Source organism: Muntiacus reevesi, chromosome 2 (genome assembly GCF_963930625.1).
Source record: "Muntiacus reevesi chromosome 2, mMunRee1.1, whole genome shotgun sequence".
Classification (NCBI taxonomy): Eukaryota; Metazoa; Chordata; class Mammalia; order Artiodactyla; family Cervidae; genus Muntiacus; species Muntiacus reevesi.
This window is the reverse complement of record NC_089250.1, coordinates 41,652,781-41,664,582: the sequence shown is the minus strand read 5'-3', so window position 1 is coordinate 41,664,582 and position 11,802 is coordinate 41,652,781. Positions and strand designations below refer to the sequence as shown.

At 47.2% G+C, this 11,802-nt stretch overlaps 1 long non-coding RNA gene across 6 annotated transcripts; it reads left to right on the top strand.

Moving 5' to 3' along the window:
* Positions 1-64: 64 nt before the first annotated feature.
* Positions 65-8,840, top strand: LOC136159300 (uncharacterized). 6 transcript variants are annotated; one of them, XR_010661444.1, is made up of 6 exons: positions 65-408; positions 3,080-3,209; positions 4,175-4,290; positions 4,397-5,188; positions 5,664-6,966; positions 8,061-8,840. It is a non-coding gene; the product is annotated as an uncharacterized lncRNA (long non-coding RNA). The 6 variants fall into 6 exon arrangements; XR_010661443.1 differs by having other exon boundaries at positions 3,080-4,290; positions 4,397-4,529; positions 5,093-5,188; XR_010661441.1 differs by having other exon boundaries at positions 3,080-4,290; positions 4,397-4,533; positions 5,093-5,188.
* Positions 8,841-11,802: the final 2,962 nt, after the last annotated feature.

Below are 11,802 nucleotides of genomic sequence, written 5' to 3'. Positions count from 1 at the left end.
TATGCGCTCTATGATTGGCCGGGGATGCGTTCTGTCAGTGTCGCCGGCGGGCTCTTCTCCCGGCGGCTGCGGCGGTGGCGCCGGCGGCGGAGCTGGTGAAGGCGGTCGGTGGACTACTCGGGGGGTAGCTGTTCTCGGGGACGCATGTTGTGCCCACGGCCCGTGGAAGCGCGGCCCGAAGCGGAGGACGGTGTGCGGCGGCGCTGCGCGCAGCCCGGAGCTCCCGACCAGGAGGTGGAGGACATTGGTCGGTACACCGTTCCTAGCTCTCCCTGCGGGCTTCTTGGGGCCCTGCCCCGAGCCGCACCCGCAGCCCGCTCACATCTTTGCCTTTCCTGCGGGTGGAAGCCCTCTCCCGGAACCTGAGCGTGTGTGCCCCTCTGGAGGAGGGTCGTCAGTGATCCACTGGTACGGAGCGCGCTCCTTGTTTGAAATTGAAAGTGAAGTCGCTCAGTCGTGTCCAACTCTTTGCGACCCCATGGACTGTAGCCTGCACCAGGCTTCTCCATCCATGGGATTTTCCAGGCAAGAGTACTGGAGTGGGTTGCCATTTCCTTCTCCAAGTTCTCTGAAGTTCTCTCTAAAAGTGCCCGGCGCCGCCTCGCTTAAAGCGTGCTCCTGACGGTGGCCTTTCCTCAGAAATTTTCCTCAGAAAATATTTCCTCAGAAATGTTCGTGTCCCGTTGTCCTCCGGAATCAGATCCCAACCCCTGGAAGCACCTGAGACCTTCCTGTGCGCGTCTCAGAGTGTTGTTTATTCTTCCCGTCCATCCCTGTATTCTGTCCACGGCAAACGATGTGCTGCCTCCCGGCTATGGACCGTGTTGTACCTTCCTTAGCTTGGTCTGATCTGCACCCCACGTCCAACCAGCCCAAAGGGCTCCCTCTTGGCTCTGTGGACGTCTCACCTCTTCCAGGCTCCACTCCCCGAGTAACTCCCCCGCTCCATCCCACGGACTTCACTCTGTTTCTCTTCCTTGTGCCGCTATAGCGATTTATACCTCTGTGGGCTTTCCTCATAACTCAGTTGGTAAAGAATCTGCCTGCAATGCGGGAGACCCCGGCTTGATCTCTGGGTTGGGAAGATCCCCTGGAGAAGAGATAGGCTACCCACTCCAGTATTCTTGGGCTTCCCTTGTGGCTCAGCTGGTAAAGAATACACCTGCAATACGGGAGACCTGGGTTCGATCTCTGGGTTGAGAAGATCCCTTAGAGAAGGTAACCCACTCCAGTATTCGGGCCTGGAGAATTATACGGACTGTGTAGTCCATGGGGTCTCAAAGAGTCGGACAGGACTGAACGACTTTCACTTTCAAGTCTGTCACGTCAGTTGTGATCTTTTTTTTTTTTCCATTTATTTTTATTAGTTGGAGGCTAATTACTTCACAACATTGCAGTGGGTTTTGTCATACATTGACATGAATCAGCCCAGGTGTGGTCTTAGAGAGGCTTCCTCCTTCATTTGAGTTATTAGAGCATGACTGGAGGGCTGGTTATCTTGTTTGTGCATTCTCCATTGGATCTCACGATATTTTGTTGTTAAATAACTTCAGTCCTGTCCGACTCTTTGCGACCCTACAGACTATAGCTTGTCAGGCTCCTCTGTCCATGGAATTCTCCAGGCAAGAATACTGGAGTGGGTTACCATGCCCTCCAACAGGGTCTCTTCCCCACCCAGGGATCAAACCCGCATCTCTTCTGTCTGCTGCATTGGCAGGCAGACCACCTGGGAGGCCCGATATTTTATATATATATATTAATAGGAGGTGATTACTGAATGAATGTTGTGTGTAGCCTCAGGAGTACCTTCTGAGGATGACACAGGGGGCAGCCCCGTGCTCTCAGAAAGGATTTCCCAGTACCATTAGCCCACAGCCTGTTTTTCCCTTAGTCATTATACTTATCAGGTTCACGTCTCCAGGAAGCCTGAAGTTGTGAGACTGTTCTGCTTAACTTGTATGTCCCTTTGACCAGCCATTGGCAATAATCCAGAGGTGGATAATTTAACCCATTCTTCAAATGTATTGAAGTTTAAAACCTTAGAGATTGAGGGCAAGATAGGTATGTCAAGGCTCAGTACATTTCTCTTCCAAACCCAAAACATTTTGGAGGAAATTTCACATCGTGCTTGCTCCATTCTTTGCTTGGGGTTTTGTCTCCTACCTTCAGAGAAATATTGTTCTGTTTTTAGTTGTGAACTTTGTTTTGGGTTAGTAAATCTACCAACTTAATTGAGATCTCTGATGGGAATGGGAATGTGTGAGGGTTCCCTCCACTCTGCTTGAGAAGATTTTGGGAACATATCTCAGCTTATCTGTACCTCTTGAAATGTTAGAACAGTACTCTTTTTATCATCATAGTAATGACATGATGGAGTTACTTTCAGTGACCTTGTCACAGCTCTCATTTTATTTCTTGTGGTGTCTTTGTCTGGCTTCAGTATAAGGTTATGCTGGCCTCAGAATAAGTCTGGAAATGTTCCCTCCTCTTCAATTTTTTTTGAAGAGTTTAAGGGGGATTGATATTAGTTCTTTAAATGTTCAGTAGACTTTTTCAGTGAAGCAATCTGTTTTTGGACTGTTCCTTTTTGGGAGGCTTTTAATGACTGATTCAATCTCCTTACTCGTTATTGGTCTGTTCAGATTTTCTGTATCTCCATGATTCAGTCTTGGTAGATTATGTGTTCCTGAAGATTTATTCATTTCTTCTAGATTATCCATTTGATTGACCTGCAATTGTTTGAAGTATTCTTACAACCCTTCTTATTTCTGTGACATCAGTTGTAATGTTTCCTTTTCATTTCTGATTTTAGTTATTCAGCTCTTCCCTTTTCCCATTATATATCTAAGAGTTGTCAATTTTGTTTTAAAAAAAGAAAATTTTTAGTTTTATTAATTTTTCCCCATATTTTTAAATTCTCTATTTCTGCTCAATAGTCTTTGTTGTTTCCTCCCTCCTGCTAACTTTGGGTTTAGTTTGTTCTTTTTCTCGTTCTTTTAGGTGTAAAGTTAGCTTGCTGATGTGTGGTCTTTCTTAATTTTTAAAAATAAGTTTATTTATTTACGATCTGTCTACACAGTGTCTTAGTTGCAGCACATGGGATCGAGTTCCTTGACCAGGGATGGAACGTTGGCCCCCTTCATTGGAAGCTTGGAGTCTTAGCCACTGGACCACCAGGGAAGTCCCTGTGATCTTTCTTATTTTTTAATGTAAGTGTTTATAGCTATTAACTTTTAGCATTGCTTGCATTTCATCCCATACATTTTGGTATCTGTGTTTTTATTTGTCTCAAGGTATTTTCTAATTTCTTTGTGATTTCCTTTTGACCCATTGGTTGCTTTAAAAATGATTTTGTTTTTAATTTTCACATATTTGTGAGTTTTCCAGTTTTCTTTCTACTGCTGATTTCTTGTTTCATTCTTAGTTATTGAAAAACATACTTTCTATAATTTCAGTCTTTTAAAATGTGTTAAGACTTCTTTCATGGCCTTGCATGTGATCTATCCTGGAGAATGTTCTGTGTGTACTTGCAAAGATTATATATTGTTGGGTGGCGTGTTCATTATATGTCTGTTAGGTCCAGTTGATCTAGTGTTGTTTGTTCTATCCATTCTTGAAAGTGGAGTATTGAAGTCTCCTGTTATTATCCTGTTGTCTGTTTCTCTCTTCAGTTCTGTCAGTGTTTGCTTCCTAGATTTAGGAGCTCTTCTATTTGGTATGTGCATGTTTATAATTGTTATATCTTCTTGGTGAATTGATCCTTTTTATCATTTTATAATCTTCTCCTTTGTCTCTTGTAAAATTTTTGACTTAAAGTGTGTTTTGTTTAATGCTATTATAGCCACAGCTCTCATGTTGTTTAATCCTCTTTGAAACTCTGAGTCATTAGTGTCCCAACAGGAACTGGACACTGTTTCAGATAGGAAAATTGAAGCACTAGCTCTTCACAGATTCTGTAATAAGTTGGTGTTGAAACCAAAAATGAACCCCCACCCCTTTCCTAGTTTCCAACTAAAATTTGTGTAATGTTTCTGCCCTTTTCTCCAGCTTTTCAGTTGTTGGCTCTAGTTGTTTTTTAAACAACTGTCTGTATGTTTGTAGCCTGATCTGTGCTCTAATAGCCATTGCCTGCATGCTCTTTTGGATTTCTTAAACTATCTAGTTCATTCCTTAGAAAAAGTTGTATCGCCAATACCTGATGAATGAAGAGCAAACTATCAGCAGGGTGCATGGCATCCTGCTGAGCTATGGTATAGAGGAGTCAGACCTGTACATGCTGAACCTCATCTGGTAAGTCACCGTCTCCTGGGTGGAAGTTGGTTTCTGAAGTCCTTTCCGAGATGTCAGGATTTAATGGATCATCTTTCCCATGGACGGTGCTGTGAATGTCTTACAGCTACACAGACACCACGAAGTGCTCCCTGAGTGTGGACGCTGGACGGGTGTTGTGGAGTCTGATGGAGCACCTCCTTACCGAGGCAGAGGCCTACGTGCGCCAACACCTCCCTGACCTCCACGCTGCCCCTGCCGTAGGTGAAGAGTCTGTGTGGAGGGCTGGGGAGGTGTCACCTTTTCTCTTTGGAAGAATGTGTCTTGGTGGTCTAGTTTGGCTAAAAGTTATTTTAGATTTATTTTCAAAATCCTCCTTCAGTCTTTGCTTTGAAGCCTTAATCTTTGTCATTGGTCCCTTAGAGAAATAAAAGGCCACAGATTCTTTAATTTGGAAGGAATTTTAAAAAGCATTTCACCCAATTTTTCCTTCTGTTGAGCAGTCCCAACAAAGGATGGTCATCTAGCTTCTGAACACTGATCAGTAAGGATAGCTTTACAAGGCAGACCACTATATTGGTAACAACTTGGGTTATTTGAAAGGACCAGAGAAATGAAGGGCTTCATGCTGACACACGGTGAGTTAATGAGAAGCTGGAAATAGTCCTCTGTGTTCTGCCTCCATCTTGTAGAATCTATCATCAGGGGTTCTTAAATGTTGTTTTGGAAGCCAGGAGCAACCCCAGCCTCATTTTGGTAGTTTATCACCTGATCTTTTCAATTTCTTGCTCCTTCCCTAATTTCTCTTCTGTAATGATTACAGCAAGAAAACTACCATCCAGCTGACACATGAACAAACAGCTGATCCTAAGCCAAGAAGTGGAGCGTCTCCAGGTGGTGAGAATAATGACATTTGCAGGTAAGGGACTGCCATTCCTGAAAGACTTCTCGTCACAGTGTCCCCCTTCCTGCCACCTGCCGGAGTGTCTTTACCTTAATCTATTATTGAACTGTTGCAATTAAATCACCCAAAAAACAATTGTTAAGGAATAATTGCTTTTTCTTACCACTCCAGGGAACATCCGCCCTGGATGGACAGATGGCCCATTTGGTGGGGGTTGATCCAGCCTGTTACCTATCAACACGTCTGCTCAGACACAGATGGCTGTGGGGTGGCTGGTCATGTGACTTTCCTATTCGGACAGTGTCAGGAGCTCCTGGGTTTCTGTACAGTAAAGCCTAGAAGGGCCTCCCACTTTCTGGTCTGAACATGCATCCCCAAATACAATGTCTAGTGTTCTGCCAGGGTTAGCTAGTTGTGTTTGCTGACTCCTAAAGTGCTTAGTCACTCTTTGAGATTTGCTTATACGGCGTTTTCTCCTTGTGTGTTACAGGCACACGGCTGAGGAGCAGACTGAAGCCCAGGGAGGTCAAGGGGCCCCTCGTTGGAGCTGCCAGGGCCTCAACACCAACCCAGGTGGCTCTGCCTCCACTCTGCTGTTCCCTTCACCACCTGGTGTTTAGTTCTCATTGGTACTAAGAGTGTGCCGCTGTTGGGTGCCTGGCTGGTGGCGAGATGAGCATGGGCAGATCCTGATTAGGGCACCATGGGAATGCATCTTCCTGTTCAGAGGTGACCCCCTTCCTCTTGGCATCTCCAGGCACTGGGAAGACCTCCACCCTGGTCACATATGCCGAGAAGTGGTCTCAGAGCAGATTTCTGTACGTGACCTTCAATAAAATCATCACCAGGCAGCCAGAGCTCATCTTCCCAAGCCACATCATCTGCAAGACATTCCAGTCTATGGCCTGCAATCACATCGGCCTCAAGTGAGCTTCCTGGTGCCGCTGTCACCATCACGTCCGGTTACTGCTTTTCACAGGAGAGAACTTAGTGCCTAATCTCCCTTCATAGGCAGGGAATATAACAAAAGATTAGTGATTTATACTTTTACCCCAGAGAGATACATTGTCACCCAGGGAGGCAGGCTTGTGTGTCTGGAGTTTAGGCATGGGTCAGATGACGTGTCTGCAGTCCTGGGCACCAATGGCTCGGTTGACCCGTTCAGATAAGACTCTCCTTGGAAGCAGGAGGGGAGAGGACAAGGCTAAGGGGCACTTGACCTAGGCTCCTGGGGCCTCTGAGCTGTGTTCCCTGGGATAGGAAGGTTTCAGGGACCTTCGAGGTCCCCCTGGGGCCTCCTGGAGTCCTGTCTACATTGTGGAAGAGCGGTGTCTGTTGTGAGCCACTTTGTCTCCTGGGTTATTAGATGTGAATTTTGGAAAGCTGAATGGAGCCCTTTCCAGTCCCATGTGTCCTGTAAGCACTCAGCCCTTTAAGCCTTTTTCCTCACCTAGATGAGCCGCTGCCAGGGACCTGGTGGTGTCATCAGAGAGATGGAGGCATGGCCTGGGGGACACAAGTCCCACAAGACCAGGAAAGCCCACCCTATGCCCTCGGGACATGCCTTCCAGATATCCGTTGAGAAAAAAGCTGAATCTCTTCAAGTTACCCCCTTCATGGTCAACTGTCTCCTTGCTGAAGGGAAGGGCAGCTTCATTAGGGCCAAGCTCGTGTGTAGCACGCTGGAGGTCTTCTTCACCTCGGCCGACGAGGAGCTGATGATCGACCATGAGCCCATCTGGTGCAAGAATAGCCAGGGGCAGCAAGTCATGGTGAAACAGAGCAAAAAGCTGGTGAGCAACTCAGTGCCCCTGGAGTCTGGGCTTGGGAGGGTGAAGTCGTGACCTGGGGCCCAAGTCTAAATTTTTGCTATTAGGGGGAGTCTAGGTTTTAAGTGAGCTGGATGTGGGGCCGACTTAGGACGTCCATGCAAAAAGGTACAGCCAGCAGCAGAGGGTCAGGGCTGGAGAGACTCATTGGTCAGGGGCAGTGGGATGAGAGTGGGTGAGATGTGGCTGTGCAGGACGGAGCAGCGACAGAAGCCCTTACAGGTCAGGGCCTGACGGAGACGGGAAAGAAAACAGAGAGCAAAGCCCAGAAGCAGGTTGTTGGAGGTGACAGGAAACCAGCTTCCGGAAGGTGGGAGTGATCGCTCATTGAACTGAAAGCCTCAGGAACAGGAGGGCCAAAGGACGTCACCTGAATTGGCAGTTAGGTCCCTGTGAACTAGAGCAGCAGCTGGAAGCTGGTGGCAGGGACCAGCAGTGCCGATGAGCAGGGGACCAAGGGCAGGTCGGGATGAGAAAGGATGCTTGAGACGGAGGATGGTCAGGAGGGCTGCACTGCGGAAGAGCCAGGGAAGGACGAGGCTGGCTAGGAAGGGTGCTCAGTACAGCATCCAGGATAAAGCACTCAGGACCATGGGAGTCGTCCTCCACTCACTGACTGTATCCAGATCACACGTACCAGGGCTGTTCTGGGCCCTGTAGATACAGTGAGTGAGCAAGAGACACAGAAACCCTGGCCGAGGAGCTTACCTTCTAGCTGAGGAGACAGAAGGTAGACAAAAGAAACAACTCAAGTTGTATGGTGTGTTCCTTAGTGGTCAGGGCTATGGAGAAAGCATAAACTAAGGGAAGAAGATATAACGTTAAAGGAGGGAAAGGAATTTTAGATCAGGTGGCCAGGGAAGGGCCCCATTCAGTGAAGACCCAAAGGAAGTGAGAAAAGTACCTACAATTAGGAAGTGAGGGAATGATGCCAATGATCACCACCCCTGTGTTAGCATTCTCAGTGCGTCACTATTGCAGGAACAGGTGTAATTGTATCATTGCCCTATTGTTGCCAGTGAGTGGTACCATTATCACTGTCCTCTCTGGCTCCCCAGTGGTTTTGGCAGCACGTCTGACGGCCTGGGTCCAGCTCCAGGAGCCTCTCCGATGGAGAGCCGCGTCCTGGGGAACCAAGTGCAGCCTCACAGACGAGCGTCATGGTGAGTGTGTACATGAGGGGCACAGCCCGGACGGGAAGGCCCCTGCGAGCAGTCACTGCAGAGGAGAAGCTGAGTCACGGGTGCACCGAGGGGTGACGGGCAGCACCCGGCGGGCTTCCTGTCCCACCTGCAAGTAGGGGTCCTCCTCATAGGCCACCCTCAGACCAGAGTAAGTGACACAGAGACACCTCCGGGGCAACAGGAAAAGTGCAGCTCGAGGAGGTACTGGTGGAGAGTGTGTGACTCAGAGGTCACAGTCGTGTTCCTGTTGTTACTGTGTTAGTCGCTCAGTCGTGTCCGACTCTGTGTGACCCCATGGACTGTATCCCGCCAGGCTCCTCTGTCCATGGATTTCCTAGGCAAGAATGCTGGAGTGGGTTGCCATTTCCTTCTCCATGCGATCTTCCATACCCAGGGATCAAAGCCACGTCTCCTGCATTGGCAGGTAGATTCTTTACCACTGAGTGACGGGGGAAGCCCGTCATGTTTCTACCAGAGCATGTATCTGGTTGCTAGAGATAAAAATCAGCCAGTGCCATCTGGGAAGAACGAAGAACTGGACATTCTTGCCACGTCTGTTAAGTTCCCACCAGATTTACTCTGAACGAGGGGACTGAGTTGCTTGTGATTGACACATACATTTTTCTTTAACAGATTGGCTGGGACTGATAATTATTCTTTGCATTAATAAAAAGAAAAAGATTCCAAATGCTGGAGGCCTCCTCTCTTCAATCTAAGTTGCTACAGAATTTCTTAAAGCTATGATGTCATGTGTCTCATTTATTGGCGAGTCACAAATCACTTTCTGTGGGCAGGTGGGACAGGACACTCGACTTGTGGCTTCAAGAACAAACACCATCCTTCAAACAAGATTATGAAAAAGGTTTGAAAATATCTTTGATGTATTTTTAGATACATTTATTATCCAATGTGAGCCAATACAGAACTTGGCACTTAAAAAATAATCTCATGATTAAAACATTATAGTCCAGTGTTTCAACATTAAACATTAAATGTTTAATTACTTTAATGCACATTAAATGTTTTAATGTTTAACATTAAGAAGCAGAGCTTAGAATATAGAAGTGTTTCCATTAACTGCTTGTAAAGAAAGAAAGTGAAAGTGAAGTTGCTTAGTTTTGTCAGACACTTTGCGACCCCCTGGACTGTAGTCCACCAGGCTCCTTCATCCATGGGATTCTCCAGGCAAGAGTACTGGAGTGGGTTGCCATTTCCTTCTCCAGAGGATATTCCCGACCCAGGGATTGAACCTAGGTATCCCACTTTGTGGGCAGGCCCTTTACCGTCTGAGCCACCAGGGAAGTCATGTCTATGTAAATATCTCAGCATTTCTTTCCTGGCTTTGAAACCAAAAGTTAAACTACTGTTGGCCAATGAAAAGCCTGTGAAAGAAGAAAGTAAACAGGCCAGTTATGTTTTGTGGCTCAAGGCAAAGGCAAGTTGCTATATTCTAAATGTTATTACCATGGCCTTGCCACAGGCAATTTATTACAAAACATCTCACACACATATAACAGTCTGCACACTGGATTTTCTTATTTAAAACAACTGTTTTATTTTTTGGCTGTACCTTGAGGCATGTGGGGAACTTAGTTCCCTGACCAGGGATTGAACCTTGGCCCCTGCAGTGGAAGCACAGTCTTAACTTCTAAACCACCAGGGAAGTCCCCACCCTGTATTTTCATGCTTCTCTAAGGATTTCAGATGCCAACTTCATCCCCATCGTCGACTCCAGACTCCACTCGAAGGTAGAAGAAGTGAATCAGAGACCCTGAAAAGAGTCCGACTGCAATGGGCTGTCATCAAGCCAGGAAGCCAGCCGCTTCATCCTGGAGGGGCAGTCCTCCACCCAAGGGGGCATGCAGAAAACACTGGCTCCTGGCCTATTTCACTGCACCTGCTGGCGACTGAAGCAGCAGCACACGTGTTCCCGTGGATTCACTGTCTATCTCTGGAAACGCCCTCGGCCATCGCGCTGTGGTCGAAGCACTGAACGACGTTGGGGCTCCGTGTGAGATGCTGAGCCAGGGCGCCCGAGACGTCGGGAGAGTCCTGGAGCCCGGAGCTCAGGAGGAACTGGACACAGGCCGCGTGCTGCCCCGCGCAGGCCAGGTGCAGGGCTGGGTGGGGACAGAGGACCCAGCTCAGGGCATCACCCATAGCAGTACAGACAGGGAAGCCGGGTGCCCCTGATAGAAACTGGTTCCTTCAGCTGCACAGATTTCATAGTCTTGTATTCATTTCTATGAGTTTGTCTATTCTAGATCTGAACATTTTTCCTTTTAACCTGATTTGGTCAGAAATGGTTTTAAAAGTAATATAATCAATTGGGGAGGATTTGAGAAACTTGTCTAAAACACAGAAGTCAGTAAATGAGAAATGGAAGACTTTAAATGATACAGAAGATATTTTCAAAATTTTATGAATTCTCTGTAAGGAGAAAATATTACGATGAGTCAGAAAGATGTAACGAAAGAAGAACTGCTGACACAGCTTCCATTCTGGTTGGAAACTGACACTGAGGGTTTCCAGTATGCTTCCTGGGAGCCAGAAGATCCTGGGTGTCACTTCTTTGCCATCAGGGGAAAGTTTGTGTCCCTGAACTCAGTCGCTTCCCTCTGCAGCCCTGGAGTGAGGGACTGGTTGCCTGTGAGTGCTAAAGACATTTTGCTAACTGCTTTCTGTACATTACATTGTTCTATCCATGGAGTAATCCTGTGAAAAAGTGAAACTTGTCTGTTTTACACATGGAAACACTGATGCTTAAAGAGGTAAAGTGAGCCTACATCAGGGAAGGTGGCAGATTTGAGATCTGAACCCACCATCTGAATCATCATGCTTCCTCTTTATCCCCTGGGCTAAAACTTGTAGGAATAACCGAAGGGACAGAACAAAACCATTTCTCTATCTTGTGCTTTTTGAGGAGCAGTCTGGCCACGTCCATGTGGCCACACTGAACAGCGTCCATGAAGGGCGTGAAGCCACACCTGTCTCTGCAGTCCAGTTCATACTGGCACCTGGAGCCCAGACCCAAAGCAACAGCTGAGAACAGTCACTGCTTCAAACCTGACGGCACTGACTCTTGGTGTCCCAGGACTGTAACTAAAGAACACCAGTATCTACATCTTTTCTTTGCCCTATTGTTGTTCCTTCGCTCAGTCGTGTCTGACTCTTTGTGACCCCATGGACTGCAGCATGCCAGGTCTCTGTCCCTCACCATCTCCCAGAGTTTGCCCAAGTTCATGGCCATTCAGTCGGTGATGCTGTCCAACCATCTCATCCTCTGCTGCCCTCTTTTCCTTTTACCTTCAATCTTTCCCAGAGTCAGGGTCTTTTCCAAGGAGTTGACTGTTCTCATCAGGTGGCCAAAATATTAGAACTTTTCATACACCTTTTCAATTTAAGACTCCAGGCCTGAGACTGACTTCTTTATCTTTGTGTTGGGGGGGGGAGGAGGAGTAATAGTACCTGCCTCTGAGGGGTTGTTATGGTTCATTATTCCTTCAGCAAGTATTTATGAAGTGCCTATTCAGCACTGTTCTAGACACTGAAGATAAAGCAGCAGAGTCCTTGCTGTCAGAGCCTAAGATCTAGTGCGGGTAACAGTAAATACAGA